The 12,351-nt window shown below is 47.4% G+C and overlaps 1 protein-coding gene across 1 annotated transcript in view; it reads right to left on the reverse strand.

The window, feature by feature from the left end:
* Window positions 1–7,895: 7,895 nt before the first annotated feature.
* STPG2 (sperm tail PG-rich repeat containing 2) overlaps window positions 7,896–12,351 on the reverse strand; it is a 2,141,360-nt gene continuing 2,136,904 nt past the window's right edge. Inside the window, exon 14 of the mRNA XM_085641159.1 lies at window positions 7,896–8,153. The gene's annotated coding sequence lies outside the window, so the exon portion shown is untranslated. The remainder of the gene's footprint in view (window positions 8,154–12,351) is intronic.

A 12,351-nucleotide genomic window follows, 5' to 3' on the forward strand; every position in this document is an offset into this window, starting at 1 on the left:
CCACAGGGCCTGGCTTGCTACCAGAGAGGCAGCCATCTCCACTCCTTGCACAGCATTTGGTCATGTGTTGTGTGGGGTTGACTGCAGGGCCCGACTTGTAGCCATGCTCTGCGTCCAATTCCCCGTAGGCAGCCAACCCCACACCGCACACAGCCTTTGGCAGTGCGCAGCGGGGGGTGACCACAGGGTTTGCCCTGAGGCATGGCTATGTGCCAACCCCCAACAGGCTGCTAAGCCCACACCTCAACAGCCTTTGGTGTGCACAGCATATGGTTGGCCTTTTGGCCCATGGGACACCATCTCTTGAAGTCAAAAGATATATATTAAGAGAAGGTGGCATGCAACCCCATCTCAAGCCTTAATTGGCCTGAGAACCCCATGCCCCAGGGCCAAATACAATAAATAAAGGAAGGGGGTCGCGCGGCGTATATCCCCAAACCTTATTAGGCCATGGGTACTCTATCCCCTGGGCCTCATCGTATTGTAAGGGGGAGGGGCGCACGCCCCTCCCCGAGCCTACTTTGGACCCGGGGACCCATTTCGGATCTCGGATAGTATGTCATTTATTTCCATGAAGCAATGTTTATTTGTTTCTATGGAGTGGCAGGGCGCACTAGTTGGATAAAGGCATTTATGCTGAAAAAATAAATAAATATATATATATAAATGTAGATATAGAAATAGCTAGATAGATAAATATAGATATAGATGTACAAAACAACTGGTGGATGGAATGCTGAACAATGTCAAACACTCACCCCCATACAGCGATCTTGGCCTAAATCCATAGTTTTTTTACCCATTCGTGAACTTCCACCGACCCATTTCCCCACAGACTTTTCAACCTCTGAAAATACAAGATCAGCCAGTATCTCACCACCATCCTCAATGCCTCGATCACCACAGCCACCTTTCCTGATGCCTGGAAACACACAGAGGTCAGACCCCACCTCAAGAAACCCTCTGCAGACCCCAGCGAGCTCCAGAACTACTGCCCCATCTCGATGCCTCGGTTTCCAGCCAAAGTACAGAAGAAGGCCATCAACCTGCAACTCACCAAACACCAGGAGAGAAACAACCTGCTGGACCTCTCCCAATCAAGATTCATAACCAAGCACAGCACAGTGACTGCCCTATTTTGGGACCAAGGTGAAAAGAAATCCACCCAATTGTATAGCTACCTCTACAACTACAAAACATTGCTTTGTACCGCTCAAAGCTTTTGCGGTCAAAACAGGAGGTTTCAGTGAGAGGTCATAGATTATCTATCAAATTTCAAGAAAACCTTTCTGGATTTAGCATCTTGTCTTAGCCCCCGTGAATGATTTTGAGAACCAGAAAAGTAACAAAGTCCTAAAGTAAGTACTATCACCATTATGACCCATTAGGCTTTACATGCTCCACTCCATTGCTGTTGGCCTGAAAGCAGGTCTAGGTCCCAGTCTACTGCAAAAATTGAATTTTATTAGCGCTTTGCTGTTTCTTGGTACTTTTTACCATAAAACTTAGAAAAATGTATACCTCCATTTCCCCTAAAACTTTTTTTTAACAATTTTTGTGTCATTTGGCTTATTGTGTCCTTGTACATATTAGCCTCTAGAACCTGCACCTCCATTCCCCTACACTTTATGTGCCACCTTAATGTTACCAGTTCACTCGCCTTGATCTGCAATATGGACATTCCACTTCGCTGCCACCATCTTGTTGAGAATGCAAACTTCTGTATTATATCAGTGGTTGAGAGAATACAGGCCAAACGTGGCTAACCCAGTCCATGAGGCTTCTTTCACTCATGGACAGAGGCAGGCACCTTCTCGCTCTTGGTAACAAGCGAGGCAGCCGCAATGGAGCTCTCAGGAAAGCATCCACTTGCCCACTATTTGTTCCTATTCTTTCCAATGTCTATCTCTGATATTAAAATGGCCTATCTTTGCCACATTACAGGTATTTCCGGTAACATTATGGCAACCCATAACATAACAATAATCCATCTTTGCCATATGTGTCCATTCTTTGCAAAACTCTGCATAACAGCGGCGCTTCTTTGACTTTTAGGTTTCATTCTTGGCCTAATTGTGGCAACCCAAAGTGTGATAGTGGCGAAACTCTGGCATTTGATCAATGTCCTTAGTATTTAATTGTAATAAGGAGACAAGGACAGAATCTGCTCATGTATGGCAGGAGTATATATGAATTCTTGATGAAAAAACTGATGTTAGGCGGCCAAAAATCTAGTTTCTTAAATACAAATTTTTATTTGAGGAAACCCAATACAGAAGTATTTCCATGAAAATTATAGGCTTCTGTTTCGCGTAGCAGTATGTATTTATTTCCTGGTTAAATGTTTTTTTTTTCAGAAACAGGCAAACTGAGGCTGGAGTTTTAAACAAAATTTATGCACTTTCTAAATATATTTAACTCATGAATTTGAGCAATAATTCATGCTGTGTTGGGGAGACTCGTTGCGGTTTTTGGCTCCATGGTACCAAAGAGCACTTACTAAAATGGTTTTTATTTCTTCTCTGGGGGAAGGAATTATATCAATCTAAAGCTTTGATTATATTGTCTCTACAGTTGTCTGAGCACTGAGCATGCAAGATTGATGTAATCTCTCTGCTAATCTGTCTGCTACAGAAGGATGAGCTCTGTATGTAATAGAGCAGTAGCACTGACAAGTGACCCTGTACAGCTTTTCTATGGCCAGTGACTGTGAGGTTTGTATACCCTTTTAATTGATCAAATTTCATGTAGCATCTCGGCCACAGCATAGAACTGAGAATCCACTTGGAAAAGGACGCATGGTAAAATTATGGGACCTTGCTTAATCTGACTTTGATTCATTTTCATTAATTTAAATCTTTATTCGGCTATCAAGGAAAACAGCCATAAAAGTACTGTCAAAAATAATATATCTAAAAAAGTATTAAAAGGCGTATAAATACAGTGACAATTATTAAAACAGTTCTTTTGCTACACTATAACACAATACTTTTCCTCGCAGTAACCGATTTCAGGGTAAACAATGCAACATTATAGCATGTTAGAGGATCATCTAGTAGTATCACCAAGAATGTCATTGCTACTTTGTGTGACCTGATTTTATGGGCAGTAAACAATGGTTTAAGATAAAAACACCTAAAATCATGATAAAAAATTACAGAACAATAAAAAGTGCAATGTGCTTTGTTTACTTTTGTTATCGCAGGGGAATGGTTCCATATCAGTTGGACGGAACTTCATTTTTGGAGAAGCAACAAGATAATGAGCAATCTGACTTTCTTAAAGGCCTATAATACATGCAGCTAGCTCCTTACCCAACCTTTAGAAAAATTTAGGGTGGAAAAACCACTGCATATAATACCCATCCAAGAGCACCACAGGTTAAGCCTCCCATCCTCTTTGCCACTGACTTTCATTTTCTACTATCGCCTGGGTGTGGAATGGGCCATAGTCTCTCCATATTCAGGTATTATATCCACCCTGATGGTTTAATCTAGCTGCATAAAGATATAATCCATGGCATTCCACAAGGGACACGTCATTCCAGACTGACCCCTCTGATCAGGAGAGGCCTTAAATGTGCATAGGAGGCATGGGGAAAGTGCATGGGGCTATTAATGGCATACATGGCAAGACATAAGCGGGGGAGTTACAGAAAGAACATTAGGGGAAATCTATTTCTTTAATAAGGAGTTATTGTATGAGGCAAACAGCTAAACAACGTTCATTTTCCAAAATCATAATCTAGACTCTCATATACTGTCTGCTGTCCTCTCCCATGCCCCAGGTCCCAGCATGACCATGTTGCACTACAGGTGCAGCAAACCACTGGCACCACCACAAACCTGTGCTATGTTAGTGATTCCCAAGAAGGGAAGGTGGTGCATTGAACCCAACATCCTGCATCCCACCGCATCCCACCACACCCCTTCAACCTGGGCAGCAAACATTGATAATATAAGGCAATTAATTAATTAATTCTATGTGTGCTGCATTCTGCAGCACACATAGAAAGTGTAAAATGCCTTCAATTATTATTTTTGAGCATGAAAGTGTTCCTTCCTGCACAAAAACAATCCTGTCTGCAATGCAGGCACCCTTGCAAAATGACGCACGGGTGCCTTCCCTGGTGGGTGGTCGCCAACTGTGCGTCAGCACAGGTGAAAGTACAGGGATGCGCATTATTGTTGTTAATACGATCCATTTGTATGCTTTGAAAAAGATGCCGCTCGGCGCAGCTAAATGGCTTGCGGTGCCACGCTGCTTAATTTTCTTGTAAATGAGGCCCTTTGAGGGTAATAGCTTGTACCAACACTCTCTGTGCTGGTGTAATGAGGGGTCCAGTGATGAAGCATGTCATCTAAGGGAGGGTGAGGACTTTTCGTCCTTTGAAAAGGATTACCAGAGCACCCTTAAATCAGTACGGTGCTCCCACTCATTTAACGTTCAGCAGGGAGTACTTTTGCAATTTAGTAGTTTAGGCTTCTTCATTATCCAGTGCTGAATTACTTACCTTCACTTGGGAGGGATGCTCAGGAAAAGGAATATGCTTAAGCAGCACACTACTAGAACTGAGAGGAGGGCCTGGTTGGTGTCATCAGCTGCAACCACTGTTAATTATTAATTCTCCCATGACATTTTCGCATTCAGGCTTGTTTTAGCCCGGAATGTTTCATAGTTAACAAAGGCAAGCTAGGCCCCCAAATCTTATGTGAGCCATCCTCATGACAGCCAAATATTAGAGCTAGACTGCTCTCTGAGCAGTTTTTACAGAATACAGTGCTAGATATTCATGTGACCATCTTGGAGGACATGAACAAGCATTACTCAATCCACGTGTCCATTTTAGTGGGCATATGTGGTCATTTGGCCACATCCCTTTCCTCAACACCTTACATCCAGCATTACAACTTGTTTCTCTGTGCAGTAATTTAAAGATGTCTACATATTTGTTAACCCAAATCTTTTCCTTTGTACCAATGCCAATGTAAGGTAGCATTGCACAATTTTTGTCACAGTCCCCTCCTCCCCTAAAGATCACATGTGCATCTCCTCTCTGGTTTTATTCGACTGAAATGCTGTCTCTCCATTGGTTCCCCATGCTAACTTGTCTCTTTCCGAAGTGATCTTCCTCTGGCCAGAACCTATTTTTACTGGTGCTAAACACGTCATCACCGGTGTACCCTTCCCTGATCGTGTTTCTTTGTCTCCCTCTCCATCTGCCCATTGCTCTCCAGAAACTGGTCCCACAAACCTGCTATAAGTACATAAAATAAAAACCTTTGTCCCCCCCCATTACCTCTCACCTTCCTTCAGTCTGTTCACCTGTCAAGCATATGCTCATGGCCCATTCTTGGTTACACTGTCCTTAAACACTCAGATCATGTTGACCTCTTGGCACGCTGACACTCTTCCCATGATCAAATATATCTTGGCCCATGCAAGGGCTGACACTCACCGTTGTTCTCCATACACTTTCTGTGTGTTCCTTACTGCCATTGTCATCACTCCCTCAGTATTGGAACATCCTAGGCACTATCATACTTCTGACAACCGCCTTGGGCTAGGAACATCCCCACAACATGTACTGCTTGCCCTCGGACCACTTTGTTGACAACCCCAGTGCCCTTTGTGCCCTTCCTCCGGAAACGTCTTCCTACATCGCCTTAATGATATGTTTGACTATGATGCAGCCAGACTATTGCGTTGCCGTCCCTTCCATTGGAATAGACCCATTGGTGCTTGTCCCAGGTCTACGACCCATTTGCTGCACTATTGCTGGTACATAGGCCTGTGGCTCTCATGATCTCCCTGTCCAACATGGACCCTCTGCTGTACAACCATCTTTGAGAGCTCTCGAGATCTTCTTGAGGTGGTGGGTGCCCCTTCTGCTTCCACCTTTTCTACTACGGGCCAGGTCACCGCACATTGTCACCCATCTTGTTCAAAAGATTTGGAGGCCTCTGAACCGGTTACTCTACCCCTCCGCACTAGAATGCACATTCAAGATATGGGCCTCTACCATTTTGAGGTGTCTACATCGGCATCCCAAGGCCTGTCCATGCCCATAACTTCAACTATCTGGAGCCCGACTGCTAACATTCTTTATTCCTTTATGGTGCTTTCCTCAATCAGCGTCTGTCTTCCAGTGCAAACACTTTATGTCTGACTCATGGACTTAATGTTCCTACCACCTGTACTTTTCTTCATAGTTAAAATTATTTTCATGAGGATAGCCCTCAAAGCCCTTGTCCTCCACCCTGCTCCTAAGAAGCCCTAGTAGTTACCTACCCTGATGGAGGTCCGTCGCCCTGCTCCAGGCTAGGCAAGCCTGCCCTCTGTAGCCATCACCCCTCTGGTGCTTTCTTAGCCATGTGCCACACAGGTCCATGACCCTTCGTGTACTCTGACAGTGCCTGGTAGGGAGCCCAGCACTTCATCTGCCACCCGAACAGATGCCTCCATTTGGGGCCTTCCTGTGTTAAAAGACCCTGCTGGAGTCGCAACTTCTTCATTCGGCCACCGGCCAGCTGCCTGCAGCACCTCAATAACCGTGGCAGTCTCAACTTTGGCACTGCACGCTCCACTGCCATGCTTCTCCTTCGATGAGCTGAGTAAAATCATCTTTCCCCTTCACATGCGACCTGTCATGCACTGATGGTACAGCCATGAGGCCTCTACATCATAATCACAGGTGCCCTCCTCGCTCTTCCTCAACTGTCTTGAATGGAGAGGGCAGTGCCATCCACCCACAGCCCATATCGCCATTGCTGTGAGGACAGCGAGTTCACATAGCTAGATATATAAAACTCCAGGCGTCCTACCCCAGTGGTGGCTCTTATAAATGTGGGGCGGTTTGTGGAGGTTTGTTTACGAAGCTTGATTGAATGGACTGTCGAGATAAGGAAGCACGGGTCAAATTGCTGGAAGAGGGAGTTCAAACCGACCTCTTGGGTTACTGCTACAGTCTTTTTTGCATTTGAGGGGTGTGTTGACAGCATGTCATGGACAGACACCATAGTGCTCAAAAAGAGTTATTTGGGCCATATTATCAAGAATGGCGATAACATTTAAGGGGCTTGATAATATGCCCTTGTAAATTCCAATAGAAGCCTAGGTTCTGGTGTGAAGGACATCAAACCTGGGCTTCTATTGGAATTCACAAGGGCCTATTATCGCCGTTTTAGGGGTAGTTTCGTTATCGCCATTCTTGATAGTATGGCCCTTAGAGTCTGGCCTAATAAGCACATAAGAGCCAACCCTGGGTGACTTTATCTACTTAACGAGGTTAATTTACTTGACTGATATAAATATGTATGGGTCAATGTAAACCTGCAGATTGTCTAATTGCTATGCATAATCCAAATTTCCAGAAAATGCGCATTGCTGAAATCATTAGGGGAAAGATGGAATGGGCTGAAATGGCTAATAGGCAAGCGACAGCTTTCCCGCCTTCAGTTCCATCAAAATCCTCCTCTTAATCCTTACCTCCCCTTCCATGCCTTTCGGTGGCTCCGCAGCAGAAATAATTGCCATCATCCCCGCACTGGAGGCCTCTCTTAACATCCTTTGTGTGGCACAAAGAGAGGATTGCGCGACTCAAGTTATACGAGCAATGTGTTTTCAACCACCAGGAAACCTATGACAAGAGGCGTTGCAACAAGAACGGCCGATCGTCGTGTCTTTCAAATCTATCTGCTGGTGCAGATAAAACCACGAACAAAGGGCCGCCATTATTATGCACAGGGCTCGGAGCGGCGTTCGGCGAGCAGCGGGCATAATTATAAATGCGCAGTTTCAGTCGCCACCCTCCTCCGAAGCAGCCCGTCTGAGCTGCAGAAGTGCGCTGCCTTCTTTAAGAACGAACTGGAAGGAAAAAAAAGCCAACTTTTGTTGAATTGTTTTTATTCGCTGTGAGACTTCGGGTAAAAGAAATGTCAAACGCCGGTGTTACAGAAATTGAAAAGGACTTTTGCACCACGCTGGTAATAGAGAGAAAAAGTTCAGACAAAAACATTTGACTGTGTCTTGCAAGAGCAGGTTTTCCATCTCTTGAGGTTATACAAGTTAACCCATTCGCTTGAGCCACCGGTGAGGGATATCTCGGAAACTCTTTCAAAAAGACGATTTTGTACATTACAGGAGGAGAGTGTCTGTGGAAAAACGAGAGGAAAAGATAAAAAAACGTACGTAAGTCAGAAAAATTGATTTCTTTCATTAGAGAGAACATAGCACATCTGATTACTAAAACACCAGCATTGGAAATTCTGACCTACACGTGGCTCAAATTGTTTATGAGTCGAAATCGAGGAGGAGAAGTTGTCACAATCAGCACTGGGTGATTTGGGTGATTAGCAAGTTTAATTAGACTGGGCATAGCACGTCCACCAAACTGATCCTGTCATTCAGAATGACTTTTCAGTGTGCATTGTCACGAATATGTGATGTTACATCACATACGCTACATCTTATGCGATTATAATGCGGTCGTTACAAAGACCGTGTTGTTACAACATAAACCGTTACATCGCAAGTCGTTTCTACGACTTGCTGTAGGGAGCACGCTGGACTTAGAATAGTATCATTTACTATTCTAACTCCAGCGTGTGCAACAGTAGGGAAGGTGTTGGAATAGTAAATTATACTATTCCTTAGTTTTGCGACCCCTTACAGCAAGTCGTAGAAACGACTTGCGATGTAATGGTTTGCGTTGTAACAATGCGGTTGTTGTAATGACCGCGTTGTAATCACATGCGATGTAAACGCTGTTTCCCATTGTTACAGCTTCATTACATCCTCCTCCCTAACACTCATCTCACTCCTAAGTATGAGCGAAAACGTCTCACCCATGAGATAAACAATACTGTTGCCTTTGTTCCTGCACTAGGCAAATAAAAATTTCCTTATGCAAACCTCCATGCTTCTTCATATTTATGACCACTTTCCTCTTCCCTCATCTCCCTGGTACTCTCTCCCACCTCCATACATGCTGTTTTTATGTTTCCATCCACAGCCAGGTGTCTTTTCCTGCAAGACTTTGTCTGTGACTGTTTCCTGGTGCGTAGATCTTGGGGTTCTTGCACTGTGTCCACTTGAACTATGCAATTACTAGGACATTGTTCTGCCGGCCACACGAGGTGACCGGTTTCTTTCCTGTGGCCCCAGTTTAGGCGGCCCTGTCCTATGCTGTAATAGAGGAGGGGCTCTGAAGAAGCCAGCTATAGAGAGCCAGGTGTTTAACCGGCTCTCCCGCCACCGGATGTAACCACTGTCTTGCACTGCAACAGTTCTGCACACCAAGGGGCATATTTACAACTAAAGTGGTAGAGCGTGGCGTCAAGCCAAGAAGACTAACGCCGTGCTCCGCCACTTTCGAAACGCAGGGCTGTTCCGTATTTACAACAATGCAGTGCAGCCCTGGCGTGCTAAATTTATCTGCCTAGCACCAATGCAGGCACCCTTGCACCATAGTGCAAGGGGGCCTGCGTTGAAGGAATGATTGTTTATGTGTAGGAAGGCATCCCTTCCTGCACATAAACAATCATAAATGGCGATTTGTAACTTCTATGTGTGCTGCACACATGGAAGTTGCAACTCATCGTTTTTAAAATGATTGTTTATGTGCAGGAAGGGACACCTTCCAGGGTAAGGCTTGTATGTCACACCATGAAAGTGTTGTAAATGGTGGCCCTTCAGTATTCCTGTATTTTAAGCCAATTTGTGTGAAATTTGTGCTGTAAAAGACACTATTTGCACTTACATGTTCAAAATGTTCTGAAGAGGGGGAACCCTCCCTAAACCCAACCGTGTGAGAGGAGGTTAGGTTTACTTGCTTCACTCGCTCTGTTCAATGTTAGGTGGGCATTTATGCCCTACCACTTTCAAAGATTACCAGCTGCAACTGGGCACAGGATGAAATCATAAGGTGTATGCGGCTGCCCTGGCGCCCGCAGGGTGCCCTAGAAGGGCGGGCCTCTAGTGCCAGCAAGGCACCAGCCCACCCCCCTTCTACTAGGGGACCCCTCGGGGAGGAGTCCCCCCTCTCTGCAGCCAGTGGCTGCGACACGCAGGGCGTGTCACGTATGGGGTGTGAGGAACGGGGGTGGGGGTTATAGGCCTCCCCCACCCTCTTACCTTCCTCTTTTCGCACCCTGGACATGCCGTCTCTACCCCTCGCTCCGGAGCTGACCCGTTGTGGCGGTGAGTGCAGGCCTTGCCCCCCCCCAAAGCCGTATCTCCCCTTTCGGGTGATTTGGCGGGCGGTCCAGCCTCGGCTGGAGGCTGCCGGGGAGGGGGAGGTAACAGGGTGCAGCTCCAGTCAGGGCACACAGCCGGTCCTGCTTCGGGGTAGCCTGCATGCGGGGATGCGGTGCCATCCGCAGCCTTGCTCCGCCCTGCTGCGTGGCGCCCCTGTCTGCCCTTTGACTACCCCGGGGGTCGTGGTTGGGCCTGTGGGTAGTGGGCACGTGGGCGACCTCGGGGGCTCAGCCACGCTCGTACTTGTGATAGCAGTGGGTAGAGCGTGAAACTCTTCATCACTAGGTCGTGAGTTCGAACCTCATGTCGTGCACAGCAGTCTATTTTTGAATGATTCAAATAATCAGGAGCTGGGAGGCAAGCTCAAGGAATTGACACTCACGGTTGACAAGAGTTCGAATCTAGTCAAAACTAACTCAGTCCGCCATCTTTACAAGGGTGGTAAAATAGTATTTTGCCTCTGTGCCGCCGCCCCCACCCCTCACGGCCGCGTAGCTGCTGCTTGGTAGTGCTGCTGTGGCATGGTGGTCTAGCCTGCCTTCACTGAGGCGGGGAGTCAGGGATGAACCTGGCAGGATTGAGCGCTGCGGCCCAGGCTTGCAGAGACTTACCGGCGAGTCTCCCCAGCCTGCTGCTCCTGGGCGGCACTGGGTGCTTCCGGGAGTTTGGAGGGGCACTGCCTGCGAGCTGCGGCTCTGCCCTCGCGCTCTCGGTCTCCTGCTTTCCTCGGGGCCCCACCCACGGTGCCCGGCAGTGGTCCTGGAGCCGTGTGAGTCGTGGTCCGGCGCTGGCAGCCGGCCTCAAAGCAGGAGCTGCGGGGACGATGCCTCCTGGGCGTTGGCGGTTGTGGGGCGGGGCCCGGGAAACGCGCTGCGGGATCCGCCTCGGGCACTGTGTGGGTATTGGTCTGCGGCCCATTAAATCGGGGGCCCCACCATGCAGTTACGGGCTCAGATGGCACAGGTTGCTCCTCCCGTGCCTGCACCCTCCCCCCCAAACAACAGTACCGGGAAGAGGAAGCTGGTCATGCCGTGGCAGCCGTGCCGGGCGGGAGGCAGGGTCTCGCCTGGCCTCGCACTCCCTGGCGCTGCTGGGTACCCCCTCGCGCTGAGCGCGCGCTCGGGGCCAGGTATCGTTGCGGACACCCCGCCCCTCCTGTGCCCCCCCTGGGCCAACGGCAGGCCTCTGCCGCCTCACCATCACCTAGCCAATGGCGCTGACACTTGGGTCCGTGGCACGGGTCGCGTCCTCACCGGTGAGTCTGGGCTAATCACCCCCACCTCGTACGGAATATGTTATGCTAATACGGTGCTCGTGAACAGCGCTCAAGCTTGCAGCTCAGCCACAGCTGGCTGAGTCTCCCAGACCAATACCAACCAGTCATTGGACACGGGGCCCCTTCCCTAGGCTGTTCCAACCAGACTATGTGGATTATAGTACTCCTCTGGTACAAAGAGTCTCCCTGACCTAATGGTGAAGGTCTTTGACTCTTACTGCGAGGATCAGGTGTCCATTCCCTGGTCTTTCAATGGCACTGTTTCTCGGTCTAAAGTGTATGCGATGGTATTTTTTTCAGTAAGGTTGTGAAGAATCCTGAAGAGGGCATGCCTTGCGTGTCTAAAGGCAGACTCATGGGATCCGGGAGTAAAATAATAACTTAACACCGAACTTTCTAAAAGCAGTTGAGTGTAGTCCCCCAGAAAGGGTGATAACTCCCCGGGCAGATTCCGGCCCTGACTCTGCGACCATCATCTTCTTCATAACCAGTAGATTTAAACAAATATGCTGTTTTAGCTGAAACGGATCTAAAGTTATTGAAACACAGCAGTGAAAAACCCTCCTTAAAGTTGACCGGTCATATTCCTGTTGCTTATTGCTGTATTGGTGTCAGACTGCTACCAATGAGGGTAAAACCTTTGTCTTTAAAGGGTTAACATAAAAAAAATAGAGTTAATACTTTCAGAAATCAGCGTATATTGCCCATGTGCTGGATTTTGCCTGCCGCCCAACTCAGAATAGTTGAGTGTGGCGAGCGGCGGGTGCACCCCCATCCAGTAAGGGCAGCAATTCAATTTGTTCCTCGCTGTTGGGATG

This window comes from Triturus cristatus, chromosome 2_2 (assembly GCF_964204655.1).
Source record: "Triturus cristatus chromosome 2_2, aTriCri1.1, whole genome shotgun sequence".
NCBI classification, from domain to species: domain Eukaryota; kingdom Metazoa; phylum Chordata; class Amphibia; order Caudata; family Salamandridae; genus Triturus; species Triturus cristatus.